This window comes from Pogona vitticeps, chromosome 1 (genome assembly GCF_051106095.1).
Source record: "Pogona vitticeps strain Pit_001003342236 chromosome 1, PviZW2.1, whole genome shotgun sequence".
In the NCBI taxonomy this organism is placed as follows: Eukaryota; Metazoa; Chordata; class Lepidosauria; order Squamata; family Agamidae; genus Pogona; species Pogona vitticeps.
Window position 1 is genome coordinate 125,226,696 of NC_135783.1, and position 20,787 is coordinate 125,247,482.

The following is a 20,787-nucleotide window of genomic DNA, read 5'->3' on the forward strand; positions in this document are numbered from 1 at the left end:
ATAATGAAATTGTAAACCGCCCGGAGAGTGCTTGTAGCGCTATGGGGCGGTATATAAGTCCAATAAATAAATAAATAAATAAATAAATAAATAAATAAATAAATAAATAAATAAATAAATAAATAAATAAATAAATTCCCATGGGTCACCAGCATCTGTATGGAATAGCTGAAGCTTTTCATCAAACCCAACTCCCAGTGCTTCAGCAAAGGAGGAAAGGGCTCGGTTGAGGTTCCTGACCAGCCTCTTCATGTGTGAGGGTGTCATGAAATCTGCCCTACCTATGCCACCACTGCCTCTTTCCTACCAGCTTTAGCCTGTGAACACTGCAAAGATTCTTATTCAGCCTACAATATCCTGCTGCTCAGGATCTTCCATAAATCCATATAGTTGATTTCTGCCATCTGGGTGAAGAGCTGCCTTACTTCCTTGGCTTCATCCAATACATGTCACCTTCATTCCTCTCTGTCTTTGATGGTTCTTCTGAAGCTCTTGCTGAGGCTTCTTTTTTAGATGAAGTTCATGATGGCAATATTTGATGGCACATGGCAGGCTTATTTATATGACCCCAGATAGTCACCTGAATGAAATTTCTCCTTCCCAGGTATGTCCCTTTAAATCCCACCTGCTGGAGCCAAGGAGCACTACTGACATAGTATTCTGGATTCCAACCTTGATGCATATGGAGGTAAGCCAGGCAGTTGCCTCTCTTCTGTCTCACCACAGTGGCATGAAATCAGGTCATCAGGTATGGGGAGTGGAGGAAACTGAACTCACAGCAGAACTTTAAAAAAAACACCAAATATCTTCATATATAATCTCATTAAAAAAGATAAAAGTGACTTGACTCGTTAGTTCTAAAAACAACAACAAATGATTGATTCATATGTTTTGCATTTTCACCCAGTTGAATGATTTACAAGAAACAAAGAAAAATGCTGACATTTGAGCTTCATGTTTCTTTCTTTTCCCCAGATCTATCTATTTCACCAGTCTGAATCCGTATTTTATTTTAGAGTGACAAGTCTCAATGAAATATTCATTTTGACATTAAAAAAAAAAAATCCACAGGAGCCACAGGTTGCTGAATCATCCATTTCAGAGAGGCAGTGTTTTCTGGTTGAAATTGCATTGGTTCCAGAAAAGTTTATCCTCTACTGGAAATTTATCTAGCAAAATAATAATAATAATAACAATAATGAAAAGGAATAAAAAAGTAGAGTAAAACATGTTTAAAACCTGCCTGCTTGCCAGGTCTACACATGCTGTAGAATGAGGTTGAGGTAGAGTTGAAAAGGACCTGACCCGCCTGGCTGCGAAATTCTGGGAGCTGTAATCCCGACAAGTAATTTCTCTAAGCTCTGTATCTAACAGCGGCTGATGGCCTTATCCTACATGAGTCTGTCTAATCTTTTAAAACAGCCATATATGCCAGAGGCTATTCCCCACATGTTGCTGGAGTGAAACGAAAACAAAGTGTCACCTCACCATATGGTCGACGTGGGTGATGTTCCCCTCAACTACCTGCAGTTTTGGCTGAGCCCAAGATCTTCCATCATTTCCTTCAGACCTGTGGTGCCACGGCTAGCTCCATCCAAATTGGACAAGAGCAGCAACAAGGGAGAGAGGCAGAGACAGGTGGGGCTAGGAGTTAATTTGGCACAGAATGTAAAGCTGTAATATTAACCAGGAAAGAGGGACAAAATGAGGTCCTGGGGTTGGGGGTGAGCTTCGCCAATTCAGAAGTCTGATCCTGGGCTAAATTACTCAGAAGGAAGTCTAACGAATCAGGCAGATTTGACGGCTCGTAAAATTGTAGTTTTAGAACCCACAGATATCCTAAGGTGGTGTTCAGGGTGCTTTGTTATGCTTCCTTTCAAAGACTCTGAGAAGTACTCAGCTTATAATGTAAAAAGGAACATGATTCAGAACTGCTCGGCTTTTCATATTTGTGTGCAGCTTTTAATGACAGCATGTCAGCGAATGATTGTGAGTCAAATCCCTCAGGATTTTACCTATATTAAAAACAGCCATAAGTTTCCGTTGAAGAAATGGCTGGAGGTTTAAGCTCCCAGTCTTTGGAATGTCATGCTTTGCAAGTTAGCTGATCTGCAGAGTAAACGATAAGTGCTCAGGACTCCCTTAGGTTACTGATACTAGTTTCAGAATGCACTGGAAAAGAGAAGATAAACTCACAACTGCTGAACAGAAGCTAGCATTAGGCTACAAATCATGACAACATTGATAAGGCTTTGTTTCAAAGGCATTCAGGTGTCATCCCATGGCCTTCAGTGGTTTAGAATCAATGAATGATGACACCTTTTGCCTGAGCTGTACAAACATATATACTTTTATCCACACACAAATGTGAAGTTCGCACACACAATCTGTGGAACAAGCTATTTTTAAAAAAACCGTGCATTTGTGTATACACATTTTATCAGGATTTTTTTTTAAAACACAGGAGGAAATTGCTCATCTGCAGCTGCATCCAATACTCGATGGATCTCTCATAGAGATAGGTAATTGTTTTTCTTTCAATTTATTTTTGTTCAGCATTTTGCAAACTTTGCAAAGTAAAAACGTGGCGCAGAGTGAAACTGGTACTTGGGGTTCAGTTAATTTGGGATGTAGGGTTGCTATGTCTCAGGGGACCTGCTGCAGCCCCAGGGAACCAGGATTCTTCTCAAGTTCTCTGAGGGGGGCAGAGGAGGAGAAGTTTAAAAGAAATGTGTGTTTATGGTTAAAGTGGAATTAAAACCTGGCTGCTACTGCTGGGAATGTTTTTCTATCAGTCCACAAATGCAAAAAAGTGGGTTTTCCCCAACTTAAGGTTGCCATATTACTTAAGTAGCCAGGTGTCATCTTTTGCACCCATTTCCACAATCTCTTACCCCAGAAGCAATAAAGGCCCCCTCCCAGTCCTTGGCTGTTCCACCTTTGTGACATCAGAAATGGCCAGCCTGGTGTTGCTGCCTGGGATCCCAATTTATGTAGAAGAAGCTAATGAAGATGCACGCTTTATAGCACCAACTGTGTTCACAGAAAAGTTAATCTAAGATTTACTGAGGTCTAATATAACGTGGTGGCGCTGCGGAGGGACGTGGTGGTGCTGCAAAGGCGCTGCAGAGGGACATGGTGGTGCTACGGAGGGACGTGGTGGCACTGCAGAGGGATGTGATGGCACTGCGGAGGCGCTGCAGAGGGACGTGGTGACGCTGCGGAGGGACGTGGTGGCGCTGCGGAGGAATGTGGTGGCGCTGCGGAGGGACGTGGTGGCACTGCGGGCTAAACCGTAGAAGCCTGTGCTGCATGGTCAGAAGACCATCAGTCATAAGATCGAATCCATGCAACGGAGTGAGCTCCCGTCGCTTGTCCCAGCTCCCGCCAACCTAGCGGTTCGAAAGCATGCAAATGCAAGTAGATCAATAGGGACCACCTCAGTGGGAAGGTAACAGCGTTCCGTGTCTAAGTCGCACTGGCCATGTGACCACGGAAGATTGTCTTCGGACAAAACGCTGGCTCTATGGCTTGGAAAAGGGGATGAGCACCGCCCCCTAGAGTCGAACACGACTGGACAAAAATTGTCAAGGGGAACCTTTACCTTTACCTTTTACCTAATATAAGGGTAAATGTTTGGCTCCACCCTTTCCATCATCATTACAGAGTAGCCATTTTTTTCATCAACCAAGAGAGTCACCCATCCTCTACATTTCCAGTGCCACCAACAAATAAAAAATGGTTCCATGCTTCTGATCACATTCCAGTCAGATGCAGTTGTATGGTTTTTTTTCTGATTCAGATCACATATTCAAACATTTCAGTAGTTAATGAGATTCACTTCAAGCTGTTTAGTTTAATTGTCCCAGTGAGTGTCTGTTTCCTTTTTTCCCCTCTTCACAAGAGATTTTGCTGTCTCATTATTTGGTGATTTTCTTTTTTGTTTCCTTTATTTGTTAACTTAACTTCAAAATGAAACTTTAAAATGCCATTAACAAGGAATAATTACAGAGGGCTGTTTTACATTCTCCCTGATTTCGTGGTATTGGTTACTGTAGCGGGCCACTCTGAAGCCTCTGCCAACTCAGGCCTCCAGGAGTGCTCACTACTCTTGTTCAACTGCTGCCACCACTTATATTTAATATTCAAAAAAGGACAAGTGTTTCTTCCAAAACAAAACAGTGTTTATTGGTTTCACAAAAATAAAATAAGTACCGGTAAATCACGGGTAGATAATCAAGTTGTAAATCACGGTTTCTCATTCACTATAGCACACACAGACTTTTCCCTCACTGACTATTTGGCTCACAGGCCTACTAACATGCTAATCACTGACTCTCAATCTTTCAATCTATCAATCTCTCCCTCTCACACATCACACACCCCTATATATATTCCAGCTCCTCCCCCTTCTGCACCACCCTCCGTCCCCTCATTGGCTGATGTTCCACTGCCCAGCTGTGACGGACAGGTGAGAGCAGGGCTGTATGTTACAGTTACTAAGGGTGGGTAAGTCTATTAGTTTTGCTTTCTCACATATTTGAACCTTAAACTTCAAATTATTTCCACCACTCATACAATATATATATAATGATTCCCCCATTTCCCCACTTTCATCAGGCACATTCAACAGGCACTGGTGTTCCCAGCATGGATAAAACCTAACTGCTATATAGGCAATAGAGATATTTCAGGGAAAAAGATACAGGTAGCAATCTGAATTCAGCTCCAACATGGTTAAGCCCAAAGATATTTGAAGCCCTATTTGTAAGAGTAATGCAGTCAAATTCCTTGGTCTGGATGGAGAAATCTCCTACATTCATTTTTTAATCTTAGGTTCTTTCTATCCCACATATGAAATACATTTGTGAATTTTGGTATAGTCTTTAAAACAGAATTTAATTGATATTCTCTCCATTTGTACTGGCCAAATTCTATTTGTTGTTGTTGTTGAGTCGTTAAGTCGTGTCTGACTCTCCATGACCCCATGGACCAGAGCAAGCCAGGCCCTCCTGTCTTCCACTGCCTCCCAGAGTTTGGTCAAATTCATGTTGGTAGCTTCGGTGACACTGTCCAACCATCTTGTCCTCTGTCGTCCCCTTCTCCTCTTGCCTTCACACTTTCCCAACATCAGGGTCTTTTCCAAGGCGTCTTCTCATAAGATGACCAAAGTATTGGAGTCTCAGCTTCAGGATATTTCCTTCCAAATTCTATACGTACAGCTATAACTGACAGGAGAAGGGCCTGACTGCTTTGTTAAAAATAAAAGAGGTACCAACCCTTGTTCAGAAGGAACAGGGTTCAATATACAGGTACCTAAACACTCGAAACCTCAGGCCTTGATGGATGAATCTTGCCAGTTTCTTCCACATATTTTTTAATCATGTCCTTTTCAAGAGGAAGATAGATTGAGCCAAGTTATCAGCATCATCTTTCCAAGGGCCCATCCTCACTGAACATTTGTTCAATTTTCCTTATACTTCTTGTACCAGTACTGAATCCAGGTATCCATAAGGTTAAAACTAATGTCTAGCGTGGTGGTTTCTAACCTCGTTTGAGTCACATCCCCCCTTTTATAACAGCTAAGTGACACCCTCGCCACACTTGCATAAAAAGAAAACACATTAAAACCTTTTTTTTCCAGAATATAATTCCAACCAAGTAACTAATATAGTAATATTAATGCAATAATACATTATTAGGGTGCTATAAATCTGCCTCTACCAGATAAAATTTGAGAAATTAAAAAAATGTCGATACACTTTGAGCTTAATTTACTATTTTGAATGTGGAAATGGAAATCCTTTCATGTCTCCTCTCACTCAAAAGTCCCGTCAGTGAAGAGCCCCTCCTCCTCAAGCACAAATAACCATCTCACCATTGCCCCACTGGCCCTCCTCTCCCTGGTTCTCCTCCCTCACTTTCTTGCCCCTCTCAGCTTCCTCCTCCAAGGTTCAGGCATGGCCCAGAGGCATCTCCCCACTGTGGTCTCCTCTCTCTTCACTTTGCCACCTTTGCCGTACCCAGCAGAGTGGGAGACTCAGGCAAAGCAAAAGGTGCTACTGCTACAGCAGCAGCAACTGCTGCCATCTTGGGCACCAGAGTTCCCAGCGTGCACTCCGTACTCGCCTCATTCAGGGCTCTTTGAGCTGGGCTAACATTCTGGTCTAAAGGGCTAAGCTCAGTCCTCCAAAGGTGACTGTGGAGGAGCAGAGAGAAATGGGCAAGAGTGGCTCTTTTGGAGGGGGGGTAGGAGTGATGCGCACGCATAAAAGGAAAATCTACCCAAAGGGGCACAGAAATTACTAAGAACTCTAGGCTGCCTACAATTCTTGTTCAGATTACATTTATTTATCTGTGGGCCAAGAGGATTAAATTAAAACATTTTTAATATATGAATTATATAAAAATAATGACAAATAAAAATAATTGCGGCAATCCCCCAGAAAACATTTCGTGACGTCCTTGGGGTCATGACCCCCCAGCTTGGAAATCCATGATCTAGAGCAGTGGTGTCGAACTGTGGCCCTCCAGATGTTCTTGGACTTCAACTCCCAGAAGCCTTCACCACCACCTCTGCTGGCCAGGATTTCTGGGAGTTGAACGTCAAGAACATCTGGAGGGCCACAGTTCGACACCACTGATCTAGAGAATCAAAACAGGAAAAAAATTGTTCTCCAAGTTTCTTTACAGTAGCAACAAGTTCAGATGGACTGTGGGCAACTTCAAAGTGTAGACAACCCCTAAGAGTTTGGGAGCAGTGATGACAAAAAATAGCTTACTTTTCTGTACCTGAATTTCAGTAGCAGCTGGCTAATGGAATATTCTCGTATATCAGTGGTGCCCAACCTTGAGTAACCCTAGTGTTCTTGGACTGTAATTCCCAGAAACACCGGGCAGAAACCCCAGTGGTGAAGGCTTCTGGAAACCGCAGTTCAAGAAGACCTGGGTTACCCAAAGTTGAGAACCAATGTCTTATACCATCTAATTTTGCTTCTAGTATATGTGTCTGTGTACATGAAGTGTCCCTTGAATATAACCATAAGAATGTCACTATTTCTTCTCCAATATTAAGAATGCAAAAGAAAAAAGATTATTCAGCCTCAGACAAAATTCACTGAGTTTTCTTCTTAATGAAAATCTCTTGCTGAAAAGTCAAGGTACCACCATTGTTAGTGGGTTATACAAGTAATAAAAATACTCAACATCAGCAAAATCCTGTCATTCTGAATTTGAGCCACAGTCGGTATATATAGAACAGAAATATGGTTTTTGTTTTCTTATTTCTGTCTGATGCATCTCTTTCCTTTTTTCATTCTAATAATCCTACAGCATTTGAAATACTGTGTGTGCAGGTCATTCCATGAAGCTTTAACTTGAATTTGATATCTTCCCCATGTATAGATAACTTACTGGCCTGAGTCGGCGTTGCCCTTTTTGGTTCCAAGGATGTCCTATAATGTTTGCGATCTCTGATCCAGAGACAGCTGGAGAGAAGGACCAGTGGTGGCCAAGTCTACCTTGAAGGTTGCATTTTGCCCTGAAAGCCATTTGCCAGGTGATTTAGTAGTGATGGATGGCATATCTGGAGCATACAACTTTCACCTTTTCCTTCTAGGGAAGAACTGTTAGACATTCTAAGCTGCTGACATTTGTATCAGCTATAATGCAAAACAAAATAATAAACTCTGAAGATTGATTCTCTTAAAGGAAGCAGCTTCATATGAGTAGAACTAGTCCTTGAGGCTGTGAGGTCTAAGCTATGCCTGATTTTATAAACATAGCACTATGAACTGGATCGAAAACAAATTGGGTACAACTGGCATAGACCAGAAGGAAAACTAGCATGCCTCCCAATATTTATCAGGAGGTATACTGTAGTGATTTGCACCAACTAACACTTCTGAAGTTTCTTCAAGGGTAGCCCTACACAGAACACATTGTAGTAATCAAGCCCAGAGGTTACAGGAGCATGGATCAGCAAAGCAAGATCTTATTTACCTGAAAGAATGAAAAAGAAGATGAAGTTAATTCCAAAGAAGGTAAACATGGGGAAATGCTTGGACCTTTCCCATAGTACAAGGATGGAGGGAAAAGTGGTCTGCAATAAAATCACTCTGAATTGTCAGTCACCATGAAAATTGAGCTGGATGTAGCAGAAACAACTGGTAGCTCCTGCAGCCATTTAAGGGTGTTTTCATAATGTTTTTGAGGTGTGCTTGTATTATGCATTTATGGAAGTCTACTTCCTTTGGGTAAGATAGTGCTGCCATTTGATGTGCTTTTCTCAGAAACAGAAGCAAAAGCAAAGATACATTTACCTTCTTAGCATGATATAGCAGGCCACTGACACAGGTTTCAGAAAGATTAGGAGATGAGTAATTATGATTGTGCACAGCAATGCTAATCAACTATATGATTACAGCTTCTCTCTGTCCACATTTGCCAAATCTTGGAGATGCACCTGTTGTTATATCAGTTTGAAGAACTCAGCAATGAAGGATGTAAAATAACTCAGTAATCTGGGCTGGCTGCAGGATAATCCACAAATCCAGTCAGATGAAAGGAAATGTAGATTTTATGCCCTCTTGTGGATGGCAGCTTTTCAGAGCTAGATCATTCTGCTTGGCTTCCCAAAGGAAATGATGGCAGGAGAAGCCCTTCCTTACTTGTTCTTTTAGTTAAACGTGGACACATACAAAAATATCAATGCAGCCAAGAGGCATTCATTAACATCCTATATCGTTCAGTGGGCAGTTACATATTAAAAGGGGAACTGCAAATATCTTGTATAAAGCAAACTGGAAATATTGGTTGTTGTGGGTTTTTCGGGCTCCTTGGCCGTGTTCTGAAGGTGGTTCTTCCTAACGTTTTGCCAGTCTCTGTGGCCGGCATCTTCAGAGGACAGCAAATTGTGCTCTGGGTAGGCTTGAGAGTGGAGTATTTATGGCTGTGAGAAAGCTAGTTTGTGAGATAGGCTATTGTCCTAATCAGCAGATGGTTGATTAGTGTGTTTTGTTCTGGGTGTATTGTTTTGATAAGGAGGGGAGATTGTCTGTCCCTGTGGTTGATGGGTGTCATTAGCTGGTCTTTTGTGTGTAGTAATCCCCTGACCTTGTGGCTGGGTGGAGTTCGTTGACCTTTTGCACTCTGTGTTTTTGAGAGCTGGGAGCCAGGTTTTGTTGAGCTTCATACTTTCCTCCTTCCGGTTGAAGTTTTTTTGATGCTTGTGGAAATAAATTTGTGGGCATATCTTTATAAGGAATTCCTTGGGAATGAGCCCTTATTTTGTTTTTAATTGGTGATTCAGACTCCTTCATGCCTCTGTTTATTGGGAAATGATCAGATACATGAGGTCTCCTGTGAGACCATCATTAATGTTTGCTCCACATATTGGCAGCCCAATCTTCAGCATTCCATACTCAGTAAGTATCTAACCCAATACCCTGTTATGGATCACAGAATGGCATGATGTGTGGTCACAGACTGGCAATTGTGAAACCAATACAAAAACTAACAGATTTATAGGGACATATTTGTTGTTGTTCAGTCATTAAGTCATGTGTGACTCTTCGTGACCCCATGGACCCGAGCATGCCAGGCCCTCCTGTCTTCCACAATTCATGTTGGTAGCTTCAGTGACACTGTCCAGCCATCTCGTCCTCTGTCGTTCCCTTCTCCTCTTGCCTTCACACTTTCCCCCCAAACCGGGGCTTTTCCAGGGAGTCTTCTCTTCTCATGAGATGGCCAAAGTATTGGAGCCTCAGCTTCAGGATCTCTCCTTCCAGTGAGTACTCGGTTGATTTCCTTCAAAATAGGGACAAATACAGAACTCATTTCATTGTAAGCAAAAATGCATACAATAATTTTATCAAAACATGATTAACATCTGTTATGGTGTATGAAATTTGTATTAACATCTTTTTTCCCTAAAAAAATTGTGTTCTGGGAGAGTAGTCCTGCATACATGACCTTGCCATCTGCATTTTCCTGTTCACAGGACAGGAGTCTTCAGGGAGACCTGGAAAAACACAAATACTGTCACAAAGTTGGATAAGGATCAGATTAGTGTGTAACCAAAGGGTACAAGGATAGGCTGGCCCTAATGTACATTCCCTTTATTTAGGCACAGAGTGGGTAATGAAGGCTCTGTACCTCCCTAATTTGAACCAATATACATATAGAAATTTTAAGTATATTTTATTAGGAACATGACTTTCAAAATGTGTATGTTCCTGTGCATTTAATAGTTACTTAGAATAAGAAAATTTCAACAGGTACCGCTTTAAATGCCAGCTACACCTGCTGAATGTCTTTTTCCATGCAAACATTAAAAGTATAGAAACCCTGCCCTCATTTTCATATGGACACCCTGTATATACTAAAGATGTAACACTGATGAGAGCTTATGAGGCCTGCAGTCAAATAATAATAATACTAAATTTATGAGGAAACACATTTGCTCATCTGTGATGCACAGGAACATCAAGAACCTGATCAGTTCTAATCACAGTTGTGCTTCAACTGCCAGCCCTGGGGAAATAATTTCATAGTCATCGACATCAAATCCAACCAACTCAATGGATATCAATTACATTTGGCAGTGGATATTCAGATGTGTGTCTTCACCAGCTGTGCCCATTTAAGACTGGTTCCACATTTTTGCTGAAGTGAGGGAAATGTATTTATCTGTACTCCACACATGAGAAAATCCCAGGAATTTGAGAATTACCCATTGACAATTCCAACATTCTTACAAAAACAAAGAACATTCCTAGAAGATGGATTCTCCTTCCAATAAGAGTACATGAGGCAGATAACTCAGTTTTGGCTGGCAGTTGTTCTTGAGGACTTCAGGGAAAAAAAACATTCCACAACTCTCTTTGCCCGCTTACCCAGAAACAAACACGCGAGACCAGAAATATGGATTAAACACATGCCACACTTTATTGAATATAATCATTGTTGCCAATCCTTTGGCGAAAGAGGATCCTGCCATAGTGCGGATTCAGGTTTTAAAGACGTAGGTCTGAACGGACCCTTCCAACCAACCCATGTGCAAGTCCCTGGCCCAAGTTCTCCCAGCCATGAAGACAGAAAAACTCTGCCATCCCAAATTTGACCACCCGGACCTCGAGCCACTCTCTCCTTGTTGACTGTTGGTCTGGGTGTCTCCCCAGCACATCTTTTCCCCAAATACTGTAATTGCATGATCCGCAGTACTGGGAGTTCAGATGAGATATAATTACCTGCTATTGCTCTAGGACTCACCAAACTACCTGTTTAATCTGCACTAACCGCCACAGCATAGGGACTAGCCATGCTAAGTCCCATGCCTGCTATCAACCTGCTCCAACTCCAAAAGCAGACCCCCTTGATGTCTTCAAGGAAGACATCCAAACCTCATTCAGAAAGATGTACACCATCTGACCGGAAAAAATCTGGCCTGTATAAGTGGATCCTCTGGTGACCAATCACCAATCCTAGGCCTCTGCAAACAGCTCTGCAAACAACGCTGTCAGGCAGTGTTTACAGGTAAAAAATTTCTGGCATCCCTCCATGACAGCCGAGGGATGATTGTCAACCAAACCATGCACATGGCAGGATATGTGACCCTCAACCAAGTAAGGTCACAAATCATATCGATGATCAGGGCCTTTCCACAATGTTGCGGCAAATAGTTACCACCCAGGTGTATCACCAACACCTCTGGTAGGTGGTGCCCAAAAGTGGCCATTTGACAAAGCTGGCCACAGCATTCCACAGCGCCCTCTCCATTCAATATGGGCCTGCGCATCAAGGCCAAGGTTGTTCCCCCATGGGGATGTGACAGCATCCCGTGCTGCCCAAAAAACATAGCTGTGTCCCACGATCATGATGTGTCTTCTCCTGGCCACCACCGTGGTACCTGCAAGACACAAATGAAATAGGCCCCTGCCTAGATGTTAGGAATTGCCCTAATGTACCGATGATAACAGGATGAAGCCCATCATCATAACTGTTTGATATCCTCTGGGCGGTAACTGAGGGCTGCCGCCATGGATGCCGCACCAGTTCTGAAGGAATGCATGCCAAATCTAAGACCTTGGACTCCTTCCCTTTGAAGGGCCAAATCTGTTAACTTCAAGAATTGGTACTTCGTCAAAGGGGAACCATCCCTATGCATAAAAATGTATCCTGGGTTCAATCCTCTATTTTTAAGATATGTCTCCACCACCTGTACAGGGCAGATTATCATAATGTGGCAACAGGACATAGTAATAACCAATCCTTTTCCCCACTGATCGACCCTGGATTAATGCATGTGGAGCTACACCATCCCTTCCACTACCTTAATATCTTGCACTTGTAAAGCCACCTTAGTTTTGTCCCCTTTTCCCGAGGCAACTACTTCGCTAATCTTAAGGGCACCAAAAATGTTAACAAAGATGCTGCCCTGAATAAAGCAACTTCAAACTTATCCCTACATTTCTACATCCTGCCTTATCTCTAAGCTTCCATTCAAATAAGGAACCAAAACATTCAAAAGCTATCTACACAGGGGGAAAACCCCTGAAAATAGAATCCTAACAGGTCAAAATCCTGCTGGTGGACCAGCAAAATCTGAAATGCAGATTTTATGTTGCATTTTGCCATTTCACCCCTACACCACACCTATGGACCATGCCCATCGCTTCATCAAAGGAGGTATAGTGAACGGTGCAGAGTTCCTGCGGGATGACATCATTAACTGAGCCCCTTTCAGGATAGGACACGTGATGGATTAGTCTAAATCGCCAGGTGCTTTCTTTGGCATGATTCCTAGAGATGAGACCCACAGCATCTCCAATGGGGGTGTTGTGAATGGTCCCAACACCCTTCCCTCATGTACCTCCTTCTCTATTTTTTCTTTAACTATACCTTCCATACCTTGCAAAAAAATGCAGTGTGTTTCCCTGCTGCTGGAATCCTAAAGCCTTCTTGAAAACCCAATAGTAAATAACTGGCACCATCCCTTCTGGGATAGTCACATAGCCATGTTTATAAGACTAAAATTTTAATTGGACTGGGTCCCTTTACTAGGGTTACCCCCCACACACACACTTTGGGGTTTCTTTCCCCCTCCGGGGTCTTTTGCCTGCCTCTCAGCACCGGCTCTGAAACATGTGGTGCTAGGGTGTTGTCCCCTGCACATCATGCATTCATGCCGAAATCTACACTATTTCTTTGAGCGCACATCTCTTGAACTCCCAGCAGAGCAGGAGGGTTGAACCACCTGCCCCACACCTACATGGGAGTCAAATTCGCCGATGCCTTCCTAATCAAATGCCCACTGTCTGTCCTATCACCTAAATTGGGCCTGTTCAGGGCCATTGACTGTAACCACAGGCATGCTAGTGGCTCATCCCAATGCAAATTGGGGTGAATGGTGCTTCTCATATGGAATGCCTCATCATAAGAAAGCCATGCTTGCCCTGTGAAATCCATATATGCCCTATAAATAAGATCAAAGTATTGAAATAGGGACAATGTCCGCCAAGGCTGGGCCTGTACAAACACCCCAGCATAAATTAAGAAACCCAGCAGCCAATTGGACCAAGTCCTATCTGGCCTCTTACACCTGCGTCTCTCCTTGTCCCTCTCATCTTCTTTATCCAGCTCCTTCTTTTCTACATTTCTGTTCAAAAGTGCAAACAAATCCATATACTTTCCCTCTCAGATCTTCTCCTTGGTCACTGGTGTCAAGTGGTTGCCCAGCGGCATAGCCCAGTCCTCAAATGGTAAAGCTTATAAGGGCACAGTATTGTAACCCATGTCTGGGACTGAAGGGTACGGCCAAACACCCATACCAGTCGCCAGAGTTACCTGAGCTGGTGTTGTAGTTTGTGTGAATGGTGCGACTCATCCATCTAGGTTGGCACCTGTAAAGGGCCAAGAAGCACTAGGAGCCCCAAAAGCCTGTGTGTTGTGTGTTGGAGATGGGTGTGGATTGAATTGGCCACTATCAGACCAGGGCCACACCGGCAGTGTTGCTGATAAGCCATGTGCAGCATTCAAACTGCTGCCTGGTCACAGCCCAGCTGGAAATGATATGGATGTGTCATGTGCAATTGCTTGGCCCATGCTCAGCCCAGGTGAAGCCGGAAATTGCGGTATGGTATCATGTGCACTGATGAACTCACCTGCCAAAGGCGTTGCAGCCTGCTCATCCCTGCTCCCTGGGCCATCCTGACCAGCTTCACCAGATGTCTCCTGTCTGTTCAAGGCTGGTGTGCTGGACAGTATCGTAATTGGAGTGGACCTCCCTTCGTCCTTGTCCCGATACAAAGCCAGGCCCATCGACCCTTTGGCCTCCCTTCCCGATGTTCCTTCATCATATTGGTCCACTTCTAAAATGGCAAACCTTGTCATTAAGTTGTCTGTTAAATCCCCAAGCTTGGCTCTACAATGACGTTTGGATTCCCTGGCCGACTGGCGTGGCTGCGCCTCACTAGATTGGGAGATTGCCCTAGCTGACCTAGTGGCTTCAAGGGCAGAAAACTTGTATTGTAGTTGCTGCCATACGGGCCATGACTCCTCATCAGATGAAGACTGTGGCGGCAAAACCTGTGGTACTGCTCATTTTTTTAGCCGGCTGTTCTCCTTTCTTGTTTCCCTGGCCCTTCTTCAGGGTCATTTTGCATTCCAACTGTACCAGTGACCAATAAACAAAATTTCAAGAACCTGGCCTCAAGTACGTGAAGCAATACCCAGCTTTCTCAGACAACGCTGCCAAATATGCAATTGGTTGCTAAAAGCCCTTTTTGGCTTTATAAATAGGTAAATATTATTAATGTTTATTATTTATCTTCCAATTTAATATTTTTATTCTTCATTTTTTATTTAATTATAATTAATTAATTGATTATCCATTATTTGATTCTCCGCTATTAATTACCTCTTTTTTCTTTTCTCTTGTTTTTTTTTTATTATTTTATCCAATTAATTAATTATCTAAGCCCTAGAGGCTCAATTAATCAATTAATCGATTCAGTAAGGTACTAAAATATTATTAATGCACCAGCACTTTATTTGCTTATTACCTAGCAAGCCCCAGAAATTTGATTGATTATTCTACCAAATTTCCTTTCCTTTTTTTAAAAAAAACTATCTGGATATAATTAATTCCAATATCCTAATTATGGTGAGTCCTAGATTGCCCCCAATAAATTATTCCAGACAAAAAAGGGGGGGTTATTAGCTGCCAAATTTCTAGGCAACTCTGCCCTTCGTATCGTATGGGCAACCGGCCAACTGATTCAAATTCAAATTAGAGGCGTATGACTGGGGCTTTGAGACAACGGAGGGGGGTGGAGTAGGCGCGCAGTTCGTTGGCGAGCCTAACGGCCAGGCCAAGCCACCTCCTATTCGGGAGCAAACTGACAAAGACTACAAATAAAATTAACTCTACTTACAATCACCCTGATCCCCACTTGAAATAATCAACAATTTTCCCACCCCAATATTTATAACCCCAACGGATTGTTGATGTAGCTGTATGGTGTGTGTGAGCACTGCTGTTATACCCCCGCTTTCAACACAGTACTTGACAATGAATTTGCTAAATAATTAAATAAAATTGAACCAAACTATAAAGGACAAGAAAACAATATTTTAAATGGATTTTCGATCACCAAACTGAGGGGAGAACCCCCCCCCCGATGCACGAGAAGCTGTGAGGACCTTTCTGCTATCATGTGGCTAGAAAAGATTTGAACAGTGAGGCTCCTCCTGTCAGCAATGCCAGCAAGAACGAGGAAGTGAAGAGGTGGGAACAGTCTTTAAATAGCCTAATGTTCCCCCCTCTTCCAAGACTGCTCACTCGAGACTTAAAAGAGATCTCACATCCTCCGGGGAAGTCGGCAATGGTAAGCCATGCTCATTCATTGCCTTACATTAATTCGACACGCCTGGCCTTGGGAGGTTCCCATAACTATGAGAAACAAGATGTTCAGCAAGATGGGCTCTGGTAGACTCTTCTTTCATTATCTGCCCGGAACTGGGATGCTATCAGAGCTTGGAAAGAAATCCCCCAGAGAGCGTGACCACTGGAGATTCCAAGAGCTGGCATTCAAAAATCTATAGCAGGGGTCTCAAACATGTAGCCTGGGGGCCATTTGCACTTGATGATAGTTTGTGGCCCCCGAATTGCCTGCTGCCCCTGAAGCACCCTTTTGCTGTCAAGAGTAAAATAAACACCTCACCTTGCTCGCCAGTTCTCTCCCAAGACAGCGCCTCTTGCACCCTCCATCCAGAATTGCAGCCTGCCAGCCAGCCTGTCTGTCTGCCGGCTGGCAGGCTGCAGTTCTGGAAGGAGGGTGCAAGAGGCGCTGTCTTGCAGGAGAGCCGGCGAGCGAGGCGTGTTGCCGGCCCTTTTCCCTGAGCACTCGAGCCGCCGCCAAGGTTGCTCCCGGCCCGTCCTCAAAGAGCGCCTCCAAGCCGCCAACAGCAGCTGCCACCGCCACCGCCTCTTCCAGGGAAGCGGCTCTCTGACTCTCTTTCTCTCTCGGCACCCCCAGCACCAGCCTGGCCAACGGCCACCTCAGCACCTAGCGCTGCTTCCTCTGCCTCCTCCTCTTCGTCCTGCTTCAGCCGCCTCGGTTCTGGAGGCTGCCTGGGCTCGCCTCGCAAAGTTTGCTCCTCTGTCATGGTGGGGGTAGCTCCTACTGCTGAGTGCGCCTTTTTTGGGGGGCTCAGAGGAAGGTTGCTGGACCTCCGTGTGTGTGTGTGTGTGTGTGTGTGTGTGTGTGTGTGTGTGTGTGTGTGTGCATGTACGTGTACGTGTGCGTGTGCGTGTGCGTACCTTTGGGGCCCCTGCCCCATTCTGTTTAATTTCACGGGTACCAGTGGGGGCTTTTCTCCTTTGGCAAGGAGAATTCAGTGAGGGTTTTTTAAAAAAAATTATGTCGTGCCCTCCTCCCCACCCTGCTAGGCGGTCACCGGCCCTCCCTCCCTTCTCCGCTTCTTCATCCTGCTGGTGGTGGTGGTAGTGAAGAAGGAGCTGGAGGGGGTTGTGGCCAGCAATGAGGTCTTGTGCGTCCCTTCTCCTCGGAGCCCCAGCTGGGCTAAGGAAATTCCTGGGTGGCTTCCTCAGGCTCTTGTTCCACTTGGTGGAAAATCTGATTCGGCCCATCCTCAGCCAGACTCTGCCTCCAGCGGGCCCCAGGTAAATTGAGTTTGAGACCCCTGATCTATAGTCTTCTCTTCATTGCTATCCTGGCAGAAGTGGACATTGTCATGGGCATTCTTACTGTGGATGTTGCAGCTCTAAACAATGGTGTCATGTGACATCAAAACAAAGGCTTTTAAGCCAGTAAGGCCTTCTCCTTCCTCTGCTTCTCTCCCATTTATTTTACCATTAATGATCATTTATAACAATATATACTTTTTCTTTCTTATTATGTAACCAAAATAACTTTTTCTAAGTGCAGGATAATATATGTATATTTTATGGATTTTAACTCAGAGACTTAGCATTCCATACAGCCCTGACATTTCAAAGACATTCACTCGCTGGGATATATGTTCCTCGCCCTGGAAATGGACAGTGTGGTTCATTCTATTTCTGTCCAATACAGTTCAGTGTCCTCCACACAATGGCTAACATTCACAAGCTGTTTAATAATTGAGGGGCTGTCACTCTGGCACTCCAGGACTTGCTGCACTGTGCAATTTATGGGTAAAATCTCTCCCCACCAGCATGCAAATCTATTTCACATACCATTCTGGCTAATGGATAAGTGGCACTAAGTGTTGAGTTTCTCATTACCTGGATGTCAGAAATCCACTTCTACCATAACTGTACTGTCATTATTGTGTTTTAGGATGCCAAGCATGGAGCTGAGCCCGTCCTCAAGAGGATGTGAAAGTAAACAGGCAAAGAATGATTTACATTGACCACAAGCGAACCATTCACTAGCTTGTTATAAGCCTTTCATTTGCAAAGCCATTCAATCAGAGAGCCATGCTTCTAAAATGAATGAATAAGGGTATCTTCTCACAATAAAGCTTGACTCACAACACTGCTGATATTGAGTGTTCAAAGTGAGGAAGGGACTGCAGGGACAAGATATTTTATGCAGTATCCACTGCCAACTCAAACATGTTTCTCATTCTGCATTACACAGAAGAGTAAGCCAAGGTTATACATACGTTTCCCCCCTCTCAATGCTATTTGTATAGCATTGAAGAAGAAGAAAAAATCTTACGGCAGATTTCATGATGCTAATATCCCATGCTAGTAGCAAAATGACTGTTTCACCAGCTTTTTACACCTTGGGTTTATTTAATATTTTTGAAATATTTCATCAGGACACAAAATACGTTTTTACAGTTTCCCTCTACCTCAGGGCATCCTGCCACAAAAATATTTATCTCAGGACTGGATAACCTGTCTCCCATTTGAGTATTGCTGATTCTATTATTCGACAACTCTGCCTGTTCAGATTCTACTTTCTCCCTTTACTTGCACACACACTGAGACCTGATGTGCATATCAGACATTCAGACCCTGTCAGAGCAACTTCCCTGCTTCTTGCATATCAAGCAACGACTCCTGGGTCTGCCACATATCCTTTATGTCAAGGATCAATTCCTTAGTTTTTGAACTTATTTGTCAGATACACCATGATGGGGAAAAGCAACTTAAATTTAGCCCAGAGCAAAATAAAAAAGACATTATGTTGTAGGGTTGTGCAAAAGTCAGCTAGTCTACTCTGTGCTTCGATAAAATACACACAGATCAGGGCCCACACATTTTCTACCTTTTAGGGAAAAACTCCAGCCCATGCTGACCCCCCAGGTCAGTGTCATTATCTGTGTGTTTCTGTTTCTCCGTGTTCAAATGAACATCCCGTGAATGTGGAGAATGCAAACAGCCCTGACATCTTTGCCACACCTGCCTACTCAAAGCCCATACAACATTCATCCTTCCACAACTGTACACACACATCCAATTTTAACAGTATCATAATATTTCAGTAACGTTTAGTAAATGAAAGCCATGTGAGAAGTTTAAAAAAAGAAGTTTCTGGAGCACAAAAAGGCTATCTAAACAAGTCTTTCTCTTTGCCCTACAGCTCTGGAAAACGGCTGGCAGAGCAGCTGCAAGGGGATACATAGAACACAGTGGCCTCAGTTTGAGTCCTCCCTGGTGGCTTGTTAGTTGGAGTATCCAGGAAAGATGTTGGACTTTTTCAGGGGGCATCTCAGCTGTCATTCCTCTTCCCTGTTGCCACTAGCAACTCTGTTTCCTATATTACTTGCAGTTTCTCCTTTCCTGCATTCAAATAACTGACCATTCAAATCAAATCACATTCAGATCACTGACCCTAATTTTAACTCTTTGAATGGCGAGCCGTGTATCTCCAGCCTGGAGGTGAACAGTGGCTCCTTGCTCTACTCCGTAGTGATTCCAGAGTTATACAAATAGCCCTCATGTGTTTTAATCTGTGCACATTTGCCCAAAGACAGTGCACATGCATATGCCATTTTAACTAGGTTCTATTCATCTGGATGAGTGGTCTCATAGCATATTTCCTTTTTCAGGGTTCTTCAGATGGCGTCCCTGAGGGCTACACTGGGAGATTTCATGTGTATTTTAGATGGGATTTACAGAAGGCTGTATTTCTTCTATAACACAGAAGAAACGTTGGAACAGATACTGCCACCTCCTGTGCAATCATTACACTGTCATGGATCGAGGGAGGTGTGCAAACCTAGAATTCAGTCCCAATCTTCCTGTTGGGGAAGAAGTAACTTCTCAACAGGACACCATTTCTACCATTCCTGAGTAGGAAAAGTACAATGTTTCAAATATCTTGTATTATGCCACTTCTTCTACCCTTGGGTGTAAAGACTGAAAACTGAGGTTGTCTATCTGCTTACTTTGGCACTGGACAGCTTTACACTATATGTGGAACATAGGCCAGGATCCTGCTGGCCTGTTCCAATAATACAGCGTTCCACGGTCTAAAAAGTGGAGCTTTCTGAGTCCACATATGGAAGTGATCAGCACTCCCTTGCATTAAGTGAAAGTCCCATTGAAATCAATGGAGGCAATCTCTGGTTGATGCCGTAGAAGCCAGAGATTTGCAATACTACTCCTACTCCTACTCCTACTCCTCCTACTCCTACTCCTACTCCTACTCCTACTACTACTACTACTACTACTACTACTACTACTACTACTAATGGGTGGAACATTATGCAGTGCTGCCAGTTATCAGGACTCCAGCCATATACTGGAGCAGATTGTTGATTTATTTGAATTCTGCATCATATAAAATTTGCCCCAAGGTTATTAGGAGGTAAGACAAGTGTCTGTACGCACGTGTATGTGTGAACACATCTGCCGCCATCCACGCACTCCTCCTTCCCACTGACCAAGGCCTTGAAAATAGAAAGGACTCTGAAGCGATAGGATTTCACTAGGTCCTCACAGAGCGGCTCCAGCTTCTGAAGAATTAAGTAGTTGGAAAACTGCTATTCTCCGTCTGGCCTGAAAGAGATGTACTGGCTCATAGTCAAGCTACGTATATATTACAGTCACATAGGTTTTGTGTTTGCAGCTTTGTTTTTCCATCTCTTTCTAGACTATTTAGCTTCATGCACTGTGAAGCAGGCCTGTCATATAGTAAACATTTATTTCTCCCATTAGTCACTGCCAATAGAATGGAATAGGGACACTCAACTAAAAGGAGCCCCTAAATAACATGGCCAGTGATGCTGAACATTTTCTGAGATGTAACATGTTGTAATTTTGCACAG

At 43.5% G+C, this 20,787-nt stretch overlaps 1 long non-coding RNA gene across 1 annotated transcript; it reads left to right on the forward strand.

Moving 5' to 3' along the window:
- Positions 1–610: 610 nt before the first annotated feature.
- On the forward strand, positions 611–18,043 carry LOC140707638 (uncharacterized). The gene is made up of 4 exons (XR_012087808.2): positions 611–688; positions 2,465–2,522; positions 7,405–7,558; positions 17,844–18,043. It is a non-coding gene; the product is annotated as an uncharacterized LOC140707638 (long non-coding RNA).
- The last annotated feature ends 2,744 nt before the right edge of the window (positions 18,044–20,787 follow it).